The 19466-nt window shown below is 43.0% G+C and overlaps 1 protein-coding gene across 1 annotated transcript in view; it reads right to left on the reverse strand.

The window, feature by feature from the left end:
• SMPD3 (sphingomyelin phosphodiesterase 3) overlaps positions 1-19466 on the reverse strand; it is a 222983-nt gene that overhangs the window by 151248 nt on the left and 52269 nt on the right. The window contains exon 2 of the mRNA XM_061593608.1: positions 1324-1419. The gene's annotated coding sequence lies outside the window, so the exon portion shown is untranslated. The remainder of the gene's footprint in view (positions 1-1323; positions 1420-19466) is intronic.

The following is a 19466-nucleotide window of genomic DNA, read 5'->3' on the forward strand; positions in this document are numbered from 1 at the left end:
CTGATGGGGCCAAGTAAGAATGTTTTGGTTGGGCCCTGCTTCTTGGAGCCCTTCACATTTTGCCTACTTTATACTGTTGGGTTAATTGGTTTGGGAGTGGTGTGGTTGCAGCCAGTTTTGGCATTGAGTTCAGGCAGGTGAGGAATTTGGGGGACAGAGATGTAGATATACTGAGACATTATTGGGTAAGGACGCCCTTCAGGACTCTTGCAGGCCTTCGGGTCTGCGGGTAACTGAGGGGTGCCCATGCGGACTGTCATGTGCATCAGGGTGAACGCGTGTACAGCAGGGCCAGGATGCACATGGGGGATCCACTCCCAAGGCTCACCTAGCAAGGAGGGAGTCTTAGCCCACATCCTTGCCTGAGGAGCCACAGCTATCAGCTGTGATACATGCCCAGAGGTCTGGAACAATTGCATCCTTGCCAGAATAGTTCAGTTCCTCACCTGCCCACATATTGTAATTTGTTGATTGGATATGTTTGAATTCCAGTTCAAAATATGTTATATTTTATAAATATAACACTTAAACCAATGCTATGTCTTACGAGTCTTCTTTGCGGGTGTGGGGGCAAATGCCCTTCTCATGTTTGGCAAACATGGTCAATCTCTACGCAAGAGCATAAATTAGACTCAACTTTTAACATAAAAAAATGACAACATTCAGAAACCATTGGGATAAAATTTGAGTCCCCCAGGAGTCTGCTGTTGGCCCGGAAGGCATCAATTTCCATCCAAAATGACTTCAAAGAAGAGTCTAGAGTAAAACTGCTTGAATTAGAATTTGATTCTCTTATTTAGAGCTCAGTCTAGACCAGGGTTTTCCCTTCCATTACAGGTGTGAAATTACTAGCATGGCAAAGCTGGCTAGATTATGTTATTACTACTGTTGCAAATCTTATCTTGAATATATTTGAACTTTCCATAGACATTTCACAGCTTTTGTATTGTACAGCTTCAGAATTGGGGAAGGGATGGGAGATTTCATTCTCGGAATGCTTCCACTGAGTATAAAATCCATCTGCATTAACAAAACTAGCACCCCAGATATGTAAATTCCAAGCTGAACTTAATTAAGTAAATAATAATAATAAGCCTGAAGCATCATATCGTTTCTTCTAAGCTTTTTGTAGATCATTTCTAAAGGAGGTATTCAACACTAGTTCTACTCAGAATAGACCCATTGGATTTAATGTACATAACTAATTTAGGTTCATCAATTTCAGTGGGTCTACTCTGAGTGGGACTTAGTTGAATACAACCTTAAGGCTACATCTTGAAATTCTGATATGCCAAAGCGAAATTATAGATGCAATTTACTCACCTGAAAAAGACCTGCTACTATCTTGGGTCTTCCGTTTCAAGATTTCATGAAGCCTTTCCTTCTTTAACATGAGCTTTTTAATGTAGGGCTCCTTTCCTGAAATAAAATTAACATAATTCAGCATAATTTATGAATATTTGGGAATCAGCAAGACATCTTTCCTTCTCAGGAGTTATGTCTCAGCTTGAGATTTAGAATAATTATGTGCCTCTGTGTTAAGACCTTTTGTGATTAGTGGCTGTACTAACTTCTGTGCCTGAAAAAGATGCCTGAGTAACTTGCGTAATTTTCATTTTATTTTAAACACAGTCTTAGCCAGACTTCAGTATTTCTGGGAAAACATTTTTAAAAGTGTGCATTGTTGCTGGGTTTTTTTGTAAAATGTTGATACAATTTACAAGTCTGATTCATATGGGCAAATCTGACACACATGGAAGTGAGGGACTTGTCAGAAGGAAGGAAGATTCCACAAAGAATTGTTTTTAAAAAAATGCCAACAGCAGACAATCCGAGGGACTCTTAAGAGCCCAAATCCAAAAGCCACCAAAAATCTTGCAAAGATGGAAGAGAAATGTATGCTTTTCATGTGTCAAAACCAGAGCATAAAGGTTTCTCTGACTTATTTTACACATTTGCTAAAAGATACAAGGATCTACCCATATGCCCCAATTGTTCCTGTTTTACCAGGCACAGTTCCCATTTGCTGGTATCTGTCTCTAGAAAACTCCAGTCCTTATTTTTGCCTCTTGGGGGATGCCTTGATCATATTTAGGTTGTCATGATTTGTTAGTGCTGTCATTCTTCAATGGCTACTAGCCACAATGGCTGTGTCACCTCCACCGTTGGAAGCAGTAAGCCTCAATACCAGTGTGGGGAGAGCGCTGTTGCACGCAGGGCCTGCCTGCTGCCTTTCCTCAGGCATCTGGTTGGCCACTGTGAGTACTGGATGCTGGACTACATGGGCCACTGATCTGATCCAGCACGCCCTTCTTATCTTCTTATTCTTTAGCATTCTGCTCCCTTCCTAGGCTCTCTGAACATTAAGCATCTAACAATGCAATCCTATCTGGATCTACTCTATCATTAGGGATGGAAGGATCCGTCAGTTCTCTAAGTTTCTAATTTTCCCAGTCTTAAATTCAGTTCTCTGCATTTCTGCAGAAATTTGCATTTTTTTGAAAAAAAACCCTCATGAAAATTATTTAATATTTTAGTGTGAATTTCTCCTAACTCAATACTTTATATGCATTTGACTAATGTTAATATTTTGGTAAGGAATTTCTCCTAATACAATGCATTTTGCATGTTATTTTCACTAATATATCACTAATATGTAATATATTTTCACTAATATATTCATTTTTGAATTAGTGAAAATATATTACATTAGTGATATATATTGTGTGTATATATTGCATTTTGCATATGAATATAGTGCATTTTGTATGTTATTTTCACGAATACATTCATTTTTATGCACACTTCCCCCTAATTTATGCATCTTTGCAAACATCGTTTGGAGAACTGCATTGTAAATTTCAGATAAAAACGCATTTTGAACGACGATTGCCTTTTGGTTCTCACATTGTTTTGGAAAGTGCAAATTTGGTAGATTCAGCTTTAAATGTGAACTGAATCAAATTCCTCCTCCATCCATATCTACCACTGTGCACAGTGAATCATTTTGGGGCAAATAAATAAATGCTAACTTCACATGTACACTAATGAGGTTGTTATAGGTGGTGACTGACCAGGAAAGTGATAATAGGTTTGTGATGGACGCAGTAGTGTAGTGGCAAATTCAGAAGTGAAGGGTCCATCCATGATAGTCATAGTCACACATACACACACACACACACACACACACTTTTTTTTGTTTGCTGCTGAGTTGAGAATGAGATCCTTGTTAATGCCTTCTACCACCACAACAGACATCCCTAGGAGCCCAATAAGCATGACAGAGGAGAGTGTTACCTGCTGACAAGAGTCTTCTCAGTGGCTGACTCACTTCCTTTCACTCGGATTGGCTCCAGTCAGCAGGAATGGACAAGGAAGCATCTTATCAGTGGTGAACACACATCCCTTTCATGCTGATTGGCTCATAGGATGCTGGAGACACAGGGACCCTGCTGGGACCTGGCTCTTAAAAAAGTAAGGTGCCTAAGCCTTGGATGACTACACACATGGATGGATAGCTCAATGAATGTATTGACAAAACAAACAGCAGCTGTGGGGGAAAAAGGTAAATCTCATGTTAGGGAACATTAGGAAACAGACTGAAAATAAAACTGTGAATATCTTAATACTATTATAAAAATCTATGGTGAGAATACACTTGGAATACACTGGTCACCTCACCTCAAAAAGGATACTGTAGCTTTGGAAAAAAAGCAGAAAAGGGCAACTCAGTGTTTCAGAGGAGCTGACGTAAACCCTGCTGGATTAGGCCAATGGCCCATCTAGCCCAACATACTTCCCCCCCTCTCCAGATGAATAGTTTCTGCCAAGCAGTTGGACATTCGCGGCACATTTGCCAGGGCTGGTGTCTTTCAGAGGAATCAAGCACTAGATATCTTTGTGAAAACTTACATTTGCCGATTGAGATGCAGAAGAAATCAGCAAGGGAAAATCTGGCCGTAAGGCAAGGATCAGAAGAGGCAGCAGAGCTGAAGAAACTCACAGCTCCTCTGACTGCTCTTGCCTAGTCTCTTTAAGGATTTGAGAGAAGGACTTCCAAAGGACTTCACCCAATGACACACACACCTTGCATACCAGGGTTGAAACCAGGAGCTGGACATAGGAAGCTGTCTTTGACCGAGTCAGACCATTGGTCCATCAGCTCAGTGTTGTTTACACTGACCGGCAGCAGCCCTCTAGGCTTTCAGACAGGGAGTCTTTCCCTACCTGGAGATGTCAAGAATTGAACCTGGGACCTTCTGTGGGCAAAGCAGACACTCTACCACTGGCCTATATAAGAAGCTGCCAGAAGCCTACTGAACTGGATGACTTAAATCTTACTTGCCCCACACAACTTCATAACTTCTCTTGTTATAAAAGCAGAGATCTGCAAGTCAGAGTATTATTTCTTGATTTTTCCATATATGGTACAATTATTAGCATTCAGTACAAGATATTAAAACCACAATGTAATCAAACAGGGAGAAGTTCACAGCAATCTGCCATAACTACAAAACACTAGTGATACTTGAGGAATTTGACCTTTATGATTCCAAAACAAACTGATCTGATCATCACCTCCTGTGCTTATGTGAGGATCAGAATTTTAACTATGTATCCACTCTGTGGATAGAGCTCATGACTGAAAACTAAACAAAAGCTGATATCCAAATACATTTAAAAGTTCAAACCTTGAAATTAGGCAATATTTACATATTCCAGGAGAAAATATGTTTCAAAGGAGTGCCTTTTACCAGCTTTGTCTGGTTCATCAGCTACAGCCGTTCCTGGACAAGGATAGCCTGACTTCTGTAGTCCATGCATTGGTAAGCTCAAGGCAGGATTACTGCAATGCACTCTATGTAGGGCTGCCCTTGGCCCTGGTTCGGAAGCTTTAGCTGGTGCAAAATGTGGCAGCCAGATTGGTGATGGGAGCATATAGCCAACGTGTGACACCACACTTCAAACATCTGCACTGGCTGTCCATCTGCTACCAAGCCAGGTTCAAGGTCCTTTGAGTTAATTTACAAAGCCCTAAACAACTTAGGTCCAGGGTATCTTAGGGGCTGCCTGAATGCTAATATCCCAGCTTGATCACTAAGATCTTCTACAGGAGTGGCTTTGGTCATCCCCCAAGTTGGCAAGGCTCATTTAACATTGACACAAAATCAAGTCTTCAGTGTCATCAGCCCAGTTCTCTGGAATCTCTGCCAGCAGAGATTCAGCAGGTGCCTTCTGTTTTAACTTTTAAGCACCTGTTGAAAACCTTTCTGTTTCGCCAGATTTATGCAGGCAATTAAGAACATGCTTCTTTTTTTGCTGTTGCAACAATTGACCTTTGTTTTTATTGTATGTTTATATATGGTTGCTGTTTTAAACATGCTGTAAGCCCCTTTGATGTTTTTAACAAAATAGCCGTATACAAATATTTTTATAAATAAATAATATTTGGGGAAAGTGTGCATAACAGTGAATACTGTATTAATGAAAATAACATACAAAAATGCATTATATTGGGGAAAGATTGCTGGCAAAAGTGTGTACATTCATCAAAACGGCATACAAAAATAGATTTATTCAGACAAATTCACACTAAAATGCTGAAGAATTTTCATGAAGAGTTTTTAAAAAATGAATTCATAAATTGCTACAGAAATATGGCATACTGAATTTACTGTTGGAAAAATGAGAAACTGGGAGAACCAAATTTTTAACAGATCCTTCCATAGTGCTCAGCTATTGTGCTTGCAGATGTACAGACTGTACACTCGTTGAATGCCACATGTGAATAACTGTGTGAGCGGCCCGCACAGCCATTTAAAAGAAACAGATGATTATGAAAACAGGGAAGGACAGACTTATAAGTGAACATACATGAAAGTGACATGGATTAGAAGTAGACAGACTCATGCATTCATACAAAACACACACTCACTATGTAATACAGGGGTGGTGAACCTGAGGCCCTCTGGATGTTGTTGGAATTTAGTACCTTTCATTCTCGATCACTGGCCATGTTGGGTGAGGCTGATGGGAGTAGTACAGCCTCAACATCCGAATAGCCACAGGGTCCCCAGCCCTACATTAACAGCAGCAGAATAAATGCAAATCCATGCCAGACCCATCATACAATTCCTAAAGCCTGCTGGAACAACATAGCCAGCCACTTAGATGGCAACAATAGGCAAGTGAGGCACATGTCCCAAAGGAGGTGTGGGGAACCTTTGTCCCTCCAGACATTGTTGAACTACAGCTCCCATCATCCCTGGCCATTGGCTATGTTTGGCAGAGCTGATAGAAGTTGTAGTTCAGCAACATCTGGAGGGCCAACGGTTCATCACTCTTGTCCCAAAGGAAAGAGTTCTGCAATTAGCCCAGTGCTAAGAAGACTCTAACACAGCCTTCCCAAACCTGATGCTACATCTCCCAACAGCCTGAGCCAGAAATAACCAAACAATACTGAGTTACATGGACCAGTAGTTTGATTCTATGTTCCTAAAGAGCAAGTCAAAATCAGAGGACAAACTGGGAGTCTGGACCAAAGAACAACCAAGGAGACAAGACCACATCAGCGCTCAGGAAAGCCATGTTGCTCAAGGAAGGCTCAGCTGAAACAAAAAACCATTTATGTGTGCAGAAGGATCCAATGGCCAGAATGGGAAGGCAGAGCCAGCCAAGGGCCAGAAGGTTCTTCATTGAGTTGGTAGTGCCACCTGACATTCAATGGTTCACCACATGGGGGAGACAAACACAGACCCAATAGCCAGCTCCTGACCATGGCTTGGCAAAGCTAGTCTATAGCCAATGCAAGATTTGAACTCAAGACTGACAAGCTCACCCTCTTAGCCACTATGCTACACCAGCTCTGCATAATAATCAAAATAAGTATTTAGTGTTTATATGCTAGAACATATAGTTTGAAATTAACATTTTGTAAGTGTGGCTTAATGTCCGACTAGGACCTGGGAGACCAGGGTTCAGATTCCCACTTAGTCATGGTGAAGCTCACTGGGTGACCTTGGGCCAGTCACCAACTCTCCGCCTAACCTACCTCACAGGATTCCTGTGAGGGTAAAATGAGGAGCGGGGAGAAACTCTGTATGCTGAACTCCTTGGAAGAAAGGTGCAATATGAACGTAGCAAAAAAATAAGTTCTTTAATGGGATGACCCCATATTAACACCCTTTGCTGTCTGCTCAACTATGATGAGCTATTTTTCGGTTTCCCCTTCCCACATCGGACAAAGTTTGGTAAGTGTGCTATGCATATAATTGAGGCTGTCAGAAAATGCACCCTGTAATGTGTGCAATGTGCCCACATTAATGTTGACACATTGACTGGTCTTAACAACTGTCGTTTTCTGCTCTCTACGATCAACAGTACCCTACTGGCACATTCCTGTATCAGCGATAACCAGAGAGGAGTGCAGGAGATGTTAGACAGAGAAACATGAACACTGCCTGAGATTGTCCAGGTTCTTCGGTGGGACATTTGCCAGACAGCAGACAGGAAAAAAATGTGTGTTTTTCATGCTGAAATTGTTCCATGCCTCATGGGGCCTTTCAAAGCAAGGGCACATGCTCATAAGCAAGCAGTGAAAGGCAGGAGGATGTAATTTATTTCTCAGGAGAAATTGCCCTGAACTTTTGAAAGCCTTCTGCACTGTGAAAGCAAAGTACACACCCTAGGTTTTTCATTGGCTTAATACTCATGCTTGCAAAAGAAATAGCTCCTCTGTACTGAAAAATGGCATTAAAGGTGCATCCAGGAGGCTGTAGCTTCACGCATTGGGTGCACTTCTTGTCATTGGAACATTTGAAGCTGCCTTGAACCAAATCATACCGTTGGTCAATCTAGCTAACATTGTGTATTGGCTTATACTGAAGATAGGTCTGTATGTCAAGGAGGTTTAGTTACTGGTGCACCACACTTGCTCCTTGCATGCCTAGGGATCCTTTTGGGCCAAGGGCATATAACTGATTGATGCCTGTCCAGTATAACTATTATTTTGTAAAATAATCTCTGACTAGTATGTCCCTCAGACCCTCCGTGGCGCAGAGTGGTAAGAGGTGGTAACGCAGCCGAAGCTCTGCTCACGGCCGGAGTTCGATTCCAACGGAAGGAGGAAGTCGAACCTCCGGTAAAAGGGGTCGAGGTCCACTCAGCTTCCCATCCATCCGTAGTCGGTAAAATGAGTACCCAGCATATGCTGGGGGGTAAAGAAAGGCCGGGGACGGAACTGGCAATCCCACCCCATATATATGGTCTGCCTAGTAAATGTCGCAAGACGTCACCCTAAGAGTCAGAAATGACTCGCACTACAAGTGCGGGGACACCTTTACCTTTTTTTAGTATGTCCCAGGCAGCACATGGGAATGTTGACCATTTGGCACTTTTACTGAGATAAACTCATTACGTTCCCATTCCATGGCTTCTCCACCTGCAACGAAGGTCACTTGTTGGCTATATACTGTATCATAGCTACTTCTCACAAGTTAAGTGCTGCTCCAGCCTTGAGATAGCATAAACATTGTCACAAGCACTAAGGAATAATCCAAAAAGCATGTGTGGCTCATTAGCACTGAATAGTATAAAAAGACCTGCAAAGCCACCCCATCTCAGAACTCAGAGTAGATCATAGTGCTGTGTATCCAAGATCCAGCTACAGGGGTCCACCAGCTGTCATTCTGAGAGTTCCCAGGCAGCATCAGGGACATAAGACTGACTGCTTTGCTTTCTGTTTTTGTATGCTTTGCTTAGTAGTTAATAAAACCTGTAACTTTCACACCATTTGTGTTGTTATTGTCTCCAGATCCATAAAGAACCTTGCCCTTTGACATTACAAATTGGCTTGGGGAATACACATTGTTGACAGTGACTGCCAGAGGTTCTCCAGGATTTAGGGCAGAGGTCCCTCCCAGCCCTACTAGGAGATGCCAGGGATTGAACATGGACCTTTTGCATGCACAGTGTGTCCTCTTCCATTCAGCTATGGCCCTTCCCCAGCTTCATCCATGCCTGGGACAGGATCATTCAACCTAGACTGATCTCCCACCATCTTCCAAATTGGTTTCACTAAGGGTTGTCAAGGCTCTGGGATTCAGCTCCCCACAATCAGGTGATAAGGTCATAGACTCTGATGAAGAGGCTGAGCAAGGGAAGGATTCACACTCAGTGCAGACTGAAGGTACTCCACCCCTCCGGCACTGGAGCATGTGGAACCTTGTAGTTCATCCTATGACCACTTCCTTGGCCTGAGGAAGTCACATTGCCATCACCCTTTAATTTTGAAGACTCTAGACTAGAAACCACAGTCAACCCACTATACCCCCGCCATGAAATCAGAGCCATTCCTTAAACAATTGGGTAAAACCCCTTGAAATACAGGGAAGTTCTAGTTGTGGGGGAAGAGTTACCTCTCTAAACTGAGCTGCAGCCTATTTCAATTCTCAGTGGAATTCCTGGCTCCTGCTAAAGCAACGTCTGAGGCTATCCTGCTCATATGTTAACATCCAGCCTCAGTGAATTCCAGACAGTTGCTAAAGAAACACCTGAGACTATCCTGCTCATGTGTGAGCTCACCGAATTCCAATTTGTTGCTAAAGCAACATCTGAGGCTACCCTGCTCATGAGTTGCTGTAGGGATGCCGTATGGGTTGCACATTGGGCCAAGAAACCACGGATTCAGGAACGATTGTTGTGCTGTCGGTTGTGCATTAAAAAGTGTCTTTGATTTGTAGAGTAGGGTCCCCTTTCTGAGGAAGCTTTCATTTTCTAGGCTCTTCAGGATCCAAGAGACCATAATATATATATATATATATATATATATATATATATATATATATATATATATACAGACAGCCCTTCTAACAACAGGCCAGCCGCGTCCAAGAACCCACTATCTTAAAATCTCACCATCTTTCTACAGCCTTTTATAAACCAGGAATCCCCACCTGCAAACTGCTTTTTAATCCTTAACTACAAGCCCTACAAAGCTAAATAATTTTTCCTCTTGCTGTATTTGGCCCCAAACCAAAGGTCCATGCTGATGCTGCATTTGAAAGACAGCCCAGCTCATCTGTTATGAAAGACAACTCATGCGTTAGCAACCAACCTGATCTTCTTGGAGCTACCCAAGGTCCTTCTCATGCCTGAGCTCCTGCATGTGCCCGCCTCCCGCATGTCTTGGTCTTCTTTCTTGGAGATTAATTTCCAGTAGTCCCTGAACTCGTGAATAAACCCTCTGCTTGTGTTTGCCCCATACTCATGGCCATACTCATACTAACCAAGAAAAGGTTATTCTGGGGCATCCCAGGGACCAATTTCCTTCTCTACATCATGAGATACATGCATTCTTTGTACAACTGGGTCAAAATGAAAACATTTTGCTCCCCAAATTTAATCTGTGTAGGTAGGATTCCTGTAAGCTGCTGTGCACAAGATTTTTGAGGAGCTACCAGGATGTGTGACCCATCCTCGTACAGGTCCCATTCATTTCAAAGGGTTTGCTCTGCGCTTGTATCTAGAAATGGTGTGTGTGTGTGTGTGTGTGTGTGTGTGTGTGTGTGTGTGTGTGTGTGTGTGTGTGTGCAGAGCTTGGGGCTGATGGGAGTTGTAGTTCAAAAAAGTAACTTTTCCAAGCTCTGTGTGTGTGTGTCTAGGTAAGCCAGGGACAGCGAAACACTTAAAGACGGCATGATCAAGAGCTAGTTAAGTACTTCTAAGTCAGGTCCCATTGAAATCCATGCTTAATATTCCATGCTTAATTTTGGCTGGCTCACACTGAGGCAATCTAAAATGTTTATAGCACCATCATTAACATTATGGAATAAAACAGAATTTTAATTGATTTTTACCATTTCCCAGTGCACTGAATCGGGGTGTGAACCAATTCTGTGGTCAGTGCACATCCCTAATAGGAGGAAAAAGGAAGGAGGCAGCAGTCCCAAGGAACAGAAGGACGTGCCAATGCTGGATTTTAACAAAAGTCTCTGCCAATTTTAAGGCACGCGTGACGTGGCTCCACTCATGGTATATCCCTTATAAAAAGAGCCCAAAATGCAGTGGCCAGATTACTGGCTTGAGGTTCCATTTGGAACTCGTATAACCTCCATTTTAAAATGACTGCACCAGGTTGTTTCCAGGCCCAAGTCAAGGTGCTCACACTTCTGTTTAATGACCACATGACTTAGGTCCCAAATATCTGAAAGACCACTTCCTTCCCTACAGACTGTCTCGGGTGTTAAGATCAGCAGACCCTTTCGGGTGTTAAGATGAGGCCTTCTTGGTAGTTCCACCATCCTCAGAAGGTTGGGCAGTGGTGGTGGCCCAGGAGGCAGTGTTCTCTGCGGCAGCCCCTACGATGTGGAACTCCCTCTCCACAGAGGTGCATTTTCGGTGAATGCTGAAGGTGCACCTCTATACCCTGACCTTTGACATGTGAGATCTATATTTTTAGGACCCATCCCAGTCTTGTGACTCTACTTTGTTTTAAACTGTTTTTAATATTGCATTATTAGAATCGCTGTCACCTGCCCTGGGACCTTATGCTGAAGGGTGGATAAGAAAGAATAGCAATAACGATAGAAAGGTTGGAGCGCATGCCCAGTAAACAATCCCTGATTTAGAAGATCTGCTTCCCATTCTAGATTTCTCAAGACTGATTAGCCATTGGTAGGTAGCCTGTCTTTGCACAGAGACAGCTTAATTACTACATCACATAGCCAAGTGGTGGAATGTTGAGTAAAATTACATAGGGACATATAGTGAGAATGCAATGCAAGCTTACATAAGAAGCTGCATTATACTGAGCCAGACCATTGGTCAATCCAGCTCAGCATTGTTTACACTGGGGTTTCCCAAAATGGTCCATGGACTACCAGAGGTCTGCAAGCTTCATTCAGGTGGTCCATGGCATGTCTGCATTAGATATTCATATTGATTTTTAATTGTATTTCTATTGCTTCTTTTATTTCTTCTTTTACCCTATTACCATTTGAATTCTACAGAATGCAAATTATAATGCAACAAAATGCAACATAAGGAATAAAAGAAGCAATAAAAATGCCATTTAGAAGCCACACAGCACCTGGCACAGGGCATTACAATTGCTACAAGAGGCAGAAAAATCATTAGCTGGTCCAGCAAGACCAACAGCAATTTTCAAGTGGTCTGTGTGGGGGGGTTGGGAAACACTGGTCTATACTGACCAGCAGCAGCTTGCTAGAGTACCAGACAGAAGTCTCTCTCAGCCCTGTCTGGAGATGCCAGGGATTGAACTTGGGACCTTTTGCACACAAAGCATAGAATCATAGAGTTGGAAGGGGCCTACAAGGCCATTGCGTCCAATCCCCTGCTCAATTCAGGAATCCAAGTTAAAGCCTACCCAACAGGTGGCTGTCCAGCTGCTTCTTGACTGCCTCCAGTGTTGGAGAGTCCACCACCTCCCTAGGTCACTGGTTTCATTGTTGTACCACTCTAACAGTTAAGAAGTTTTTTCCTGATGTTCAGCCGAAATCCGGCTTCCTGTAACTTGAGCCCATTATGAACCGGCCCGTGCACTACGTTCTGCTACGAAGGCCCTCCTCCGGGTTCCAACTCACAGGGAGGCCCGGAGGGTGATGACAAGATCTAGGGCCTTCTCAGTGGTGGCCCCTGAACTATGGAACAGTCTCCCCGAGGAAGTACGCCTGGCGCCGACTCTGCTCTCCTTCCGGCGCCAGGTCAAAACCTTCCTATTCTCTGAAGCATTTTAAGTTACACTGATTTACTTTTAAAAATGTTTATTGTATTGGATTGTTGATTGTATTTTAGTATTATTTTGTTATTCATTGTATTTTTATGCTATTTTAATGTTCACCGCCCAGAGAGCTATTGCTAGTCGGGCGGTATATAAATTTAATAAATAATAATAATAATAATAATAATTCCGTGTCCTGCACCCTGGGATTATCAAGAAGAGATCCTGGCCCTCCTCTGTGTGACAACTTTTCAAATATTTGAACAGTGTGATCATATCTCCCCTCAGTCTTCTCTTCTCCAGGCTAAACATGCCCAGTTCTTTCGGCCTCTCCTCATAGGGCTTTGTTTCCAGTCCCCTGATCATCTTTGTTGCCCTCCTCTGAACCTGTTCCAGTTTGTCTGCATCCTTCTTCAAGTGTGGTGTCCAGAACTGGATGCAGAATTCAAGATGACCAGTGTCAAATAGAGGCATGTACTCTAGCATTGAGCTAGAAATAAAAAAGGGGAAAACCCCAAGAAGCTGAAAAATGTATAGTTTATTTTCAAAAAAAGCCCAACTCATTCCAGCCACTGAATAATCTGGCCTTCGTCAGGGGCTAGAATTAAAATTACAAAGACATGAGTTTATACGGTAATGTATGTTATATGTGTAATAATGTAGTGTGTCTTTGTAATTTTAATTATTGCCCCTGACAAAGGCCAGATTATCCAGATTATTTCTGGCTCTTTGGATGCTTGCCACTTTCTGTTTTTGAGTACCATTGAGCTACACAGCCCTCCCAGCATTTGTTCTGACTACACGGTTGAAACAATGATGGGTGTATACCCCTCGGCACAACTGGGAATTAGCTCGGTAGTTACAAGCTCTCTTGGGGAAGCATTTGGAAAATCCTCAAGTATTTTCTGAGAGTTCTGTCTGTAATGTTGTCACAGTCTTCATTTTGCTTTTCTTGTTGTTGTTGTCATTGTCAAAAACACCACCATTTTCCAGTGAAGATTTCATCTTTTTTTTTTGTCTGAGTTCTCCACATTATTGACAGGTGAAGCAGAGCCCCTGAAGCTGATTTATAAGGCTCCAGGGGACTGTGCAGTCTCTGTGCTACTGGTAAAAGGCACAGCGCAGGAAAGGCTTCTGAGCCTTGCGAGTTAAAGTGCTGACCACATTTCCCTGGAGCCTTTAAAAAATCAGCGTTTTTGGAGAGGAAGTGGGTTTTTTGCAGCTGTGTACGAACATCAACTGTGATTAGTGTCCAGGACTTGAACAATAAATAGATGAAATCTTAAGAAACACTTGAAAACTCGTTTGCAGAATCATGTTTTTGAAAAGGTCAAGCTAGAACGAACTTTTTTGGGAATAAATGGTCAATTCATAACACGTTGGATCATTACGAGCCAGACAAATCCATATCCTGAGCCAGGTAATTACAAACTTCAGTGACGTTGGTAGTGAATCCCACCTCTACACACACCCCACACACTTTTGCAAGGCCATTCACCCTATACAAATAGGGATGGGCAAATCTGTCCATTTCAGTGTCTCTTAGTTTCTCATCTTTCCAGTGTTTCGTTCTCTACATTTCCACATCTGTTTGCAATTTTTTTTAAAAAAGTCCTCATGATAATTATCAGCATTTTAGATCGAATCTCTCCTGTCATCCACATTTTTGTATGCAGTTAACAATGTTCACTAATGTAATGCATTTTATATGTTATTTTCACAAAAATATGCATTTATATGCACACTTTAACTGAGCATAGGCATTTTTGTACACGTAACTTGGTTAAAGAGTTGCATTGCAACATTCAGAGAACTGTGAATTTCAAAGGAATGGTTGGGTTTCAGTTCGTATATTGGTTTAGAAAATGAGAATTAGGTATACCTTTAAATGTGAACTGAACAGAATTTCTCCCACATCCCTATCTATGAATGTGTGTGGGGGGGGAGGGTTTTGATGACTTTTGGGTGGGAGCAAATGTAAAAAAATGTTTGAGGTGGGGTGCACTTTCCTTAAAGATAAGGGGGTTATTTTGGGAGGGGTTGCAACAAAAACGTTGACACCACTTTTGCTCCCTTTCTAGCTGGAAACAGGATGCAGCATGCGAATGGCACTATGTCCTCATGTAGCATCACCCCCTGGGGTGCTCTTGGGAAGCAACATGGCTGTCCCCATTGGCCAGTTAAAAACAAAACAATACCCTCAACCAGGTCCGGCAGCGGCAGGTGGCCAGGTTGAGCAGCTGGGAGAGCGAAGCTGTGCAATCCACGATTGGGTCGTGGGCTGCAACCAGATGGCAGTGTGGATTGTGGGTCAGGAGTTCCACTCTCCCAGCCAATATCACCCCTGCATGTGCAGCCAGCTGGCAGGCACTGAAATACACCTGCTTGCTTCACCCTGCACATCAGCACGCATGCCTGCCATCATCCAAGATGGCAGAGGAGGCATGGCAGGCATGCACGCTGACATGGAGGGTGAAGCAACCAGACGTATGTAAGTGCGTGTGCACGTGTGCCCAGGCCCATGTGCATGTACACACAGAGGCAGCAGGGGCCACAGTGGGCTGGCATCCGAGGGCCTGCTATGGGCTGGTACTGGCCCTGCCCGCAACCACCTTATCTTTAAGGTAAAGCCGTTACCCTCAGCTAAAGATAGAAGGATCTGTCCTCTTCAGTGCTCTCCATTTCATATTTTCCCAATCTTAAATACAGTACTCCACCAGAGCTTGGAAGTCATTAGTTACAAAAAATCGGTCTGCACATATAACACCTGTCCTGGCTCGCTTGCACTGGCTACCTATTCGTTTCCGAGCTAGATTCAAGGTGCTGGTGTTGACCTATAAAGCCTTACATGGTGTGGGATCGCAATACCTTGTGGAACGCCTCTCCCGCTATGAACCTACCCGTTCACTTCATTCAGTATCTAAGGCCCTTCTCCGGGTACCAACTCACCAGGATGCCCGGAGGACTGTTACTAGATCTAGGGCCTTTTCTGTGGTGGCCCCCGAATTGTGGAACAGCTTACCGGAGGAAATACGCCTGGCGCCTACGGTTCTTTCTTTTAGGTGCCAGGTTAAGACCTGGCTATACTCCCAGGCATTTTAATGTTTAATGCTTTATGTTTAATGTTTTTAGTTTAATGTGTTCCTTTGTTACTGATTTTATTCTATATTGTATTTTAATCTCGTTTTGTACACCGCCCATAGAGCTATTAGCTATGGGCGGTCTAGAAATGAAAATAAATAAATAAATAAAAAACAAAGTACTTGTAAGTTATTACTTTTTTGAGGAATGAGTGGGCAATTCCTTTACATTTTGACTGTAACAGAGCAAGGAGTAATTCTATGGCTTTTGGGGGGTAACTAACATTTCCAGAATTACTTTTGGACACTTCTGGGATGGGGGGGAGCAGGGGAAGTCTTCTGCACCTCTGATTTGTGGATGAAAGTCATGTGCCTCAAACTAGGCTTCTGTGCAGCATCGTTCTTCCCTCATGCTCTGTGGGTGTTTAGGAGGCGATAAGGGAGGAGGTGAAGTTCTGGTCTCCGCACTTCAAGAAGGATGCAGACAAACTGGAACGGGTTCAGAGGAGGGCAACAAGGATGATCAGAGGACTTGAAACAAAGCCCTATGAGGAGAGACTGAAAGAACTGGGCATGTTTAGCCTGGAGAAGAGAAGACTGAGGGGAGATATGATAGCACTCTTCAGGTACATGAAGGGTGGTCACATGGAGGAGGGCCAGGATCTCTTCTTGGTCGTCACAGAGTGCAGGACATGGAATAATGGGCTCAAGTTGCAGGAAGCCAGATTTCGACTGGACATCAGGAAAAACTTCCTAACTGTTAGAGCCATACGACAATGGAACCAATTACCTAGAGAGGTAGTGGGCTCTCCAACACTGGAGGCATTCAAGAGGCAGCTGGACAGCCATCTGTCGGGAATGCTTTGATTTGGATTCCTGCATTGAGCAGGGGGTTGGACTTGATGGCCTTATAGGCCCCTTCCAATTCTACTATTCTATTAGTGTTATAGCACTCTTCCCCAACCCGGACTACTGCTCCCAACAGCCCTAGCATCATGCAGTGTGCTGGCCACGGATGGTGGGAGCTGTGGTCCAAAACATCTGAGGGCACCAGATTGGGGAAGGCTGCTTTACAGCATTGCAAAGCATGTTGGAGTGTTCTCAGCCTTGTTCCATACCATGATGACATTGGATGTGGGTAAGTAATTTGCTCTTTTGGGCTAATATTTTCTCAATTTTCAGACAAATCACAGGTACATACTGTTGTGCATGTATACCCCACTTCTGATTGGTAAGAAAGTTTAGTTGTTTCAGTTTCCTTCATCATAGAATCATCAACAATTTGCAATGATCATAGGATCAACGACAATTCCAGGATCCTTCTCATATGTCATATTGCTGAGCAGTAATATTCAAGAGGCAGCTGGACAGCCATCTGTCGGGAATGCTTTGATTTGGATTCCTGCATTGAGCAGGGGGTTGGACTCAATGGCCTTGTAGGCCCCTTCCAACTCTACTATTCTATGATTCTAAGTGCAAGACGGGGGTGGAGTGGAAAAAACAATTGTTAACAAAATGGACAGTGCTGGAGAAGAATGGAGTGGAGGGAGAAAGGAGCCGGAGGGCAAGGATATGGCTGAAGGAAGAGAAGGAGGCAGCAGCAAAATGGAGATGAAGAACTGTGGAGGTGAGAGATGACGTGCATGTGTGTGTGTGTATGTATGTTAATACTGTGTTTGCACTTGGCACGTGAAGCAGCATCCACCACCCTCCCTGGCTACTTTGCTGCATTTGCAGTGTTTTAACTTTTTTTGCACCCTAGGGGAAAATGTTTGCTTGGGTGGATGTCCATTAATTGGTGGCAGGGCAGGGTCCTGTAGGTGGCTGAGTGAGAGAGACGGTGCTTGCTGGCTGAGTGTGTGTGTGTGGGGGGGGGTTGCACTTGGTTTGACACATAAAGATCTTGGCAGTGGCCTCTGACTCTCTTCCCGTCTTCCTTACCAGAGGAGAGACCACCACTATCTTATGGATAAAAAGAATTATTCTACTACCTCTCTCTCTCTCTCTGTTTATTTTTAATGTTGTTTTAGGCTACTTAGGTGTGCAGCAGCCAAGGCCAGCACCTTGTAGGCACTCTGGTTGTTTTTAAGTAACTTAACTGTAATTATAATGATTACTTTTGAGTAACAGTAAAGTACTAAATAAATGCATTCCTTTTTGGGGGCCATGTTACAGTAATTGTAATTTATTCCTTTTAAAAAGTAATCTTCCAAGCTCTGTACTCCACATTTCTGCACCAATTCACAATTTTTTAAATAAAAACTCTGCATGAAAATTCTTCAGTATTTTTCTGCCAATTTCTCCTACTAAACACATTTTAGTAAAACATGTAGTTTTGACTAATGTACACATTGTTGCAAGCAATTTCTCCTAATATAATGCATTCTTTTACGTTATGTTCATTAATATATTCATTTTAATGCACTCTTTCCCCCAATACATGCATTTGTGTAAACACTGCTTGGTTTGCAAAATTTGGATACATGCGAATTTCAAAGGATGTCTATGTTTTGGGTCCTATATTGTTTCAGAAAGTGCAAACTTGATAGATTCAGCTTTAAATGCAAACCGGATCGAATTTCCCCTCCATCCCTAGCTACAGCCATTTCATCTTTAAGGTAAACCCACCCACCTGAAAATTCTTAGATTTCACTCGTCTTGAAGATTAATAAAAATCATTTCTGGGGGTGGGGTGGGAGTGTCACTTCATCCTGCCCTCTGAAAGAAATGGAAACATTTTAGCGAAATACTTCAGTCCAGCACTAATTAACCCAGACTGCAACTACAACATGTAGTCCAAAGGGACAGTATTTGGGACAGAATGCCAGACTATGATTGAGGAGACCTGGGTTCAAATCTCCATGCAGATATGAAACTAACTAGGTCAGGTGTAGCCAGCGTGGCACCCTTCAGGTCTTCTAGACTACAATGTCCATCAGCCCCACCTAGCATGGGCAATTATCAGGGATGATAGGAGTTGTAGTCCACAACATCTGGAAGGCACTGCATTGGCCACCCCTCTACTGGGTGATCCTTAGGCAAGTAACCTTCTCTAGGCCCGTTCTACCGCACAGGATTGTTGTGAGGATGCTATCAGAGGGGAAGAGCCATGCATGCCATCCTGAGCTCCTTGGAGGGAAGGGCAGAGCTTGGAAAAGTTACTTTTTTGAACTACAACTCCCATCAGCCCTAGGCAACATGGCCACTGGATTAGGCTGATGGGAGCTGTAGTTCAAAAAAGTAACTTTTCCAAGCTCTGGGGAAGGGTGGTATATAAATGTAAAAAAAATGAATATGGGAAGCACCATTGGCAGGGGGTAGGTCAGGCAGTTTTCACAAACTGCATTATAAATGCAGGAAATAGAAATAGCTAGGCAGACAGGATTTTTTTTCTAGCTGGGGTCACTAGGGATGTTGGAAAATTCTATCTGAAATGGAAATGAGAGTGGAAGTTGCCACACTTCACGTTTGTCAAAGGTCAGGAATAGAAATGGCGCAAGTAAATACAGTTAGTATTAGCTATCTTTTTTAAGTCTGCAAATGTTACATAAATAATTATATTTTCTGCACTGTTTTTGACATTTCCCTTCCATTGAAATGCATTGAAATTAATAACTAGTTACATGATTAATTATGCTTGTTTTGGC

This window comes from Rhineura floridana, chromosome 13 (genome assembly GCF_030035675.1).
Source record: "Rhineura floridana isolate rRhiFlo1 chromosome 13, rRhiFlo1.hap2, whole genome shotgun sequence".
Taxonomy (NCBI): Eukaryota; Metazoa; Chordata; class Lepidosauria; order Squamata; family Rhineuridae; genus Rhineura; species Rhineura floridana.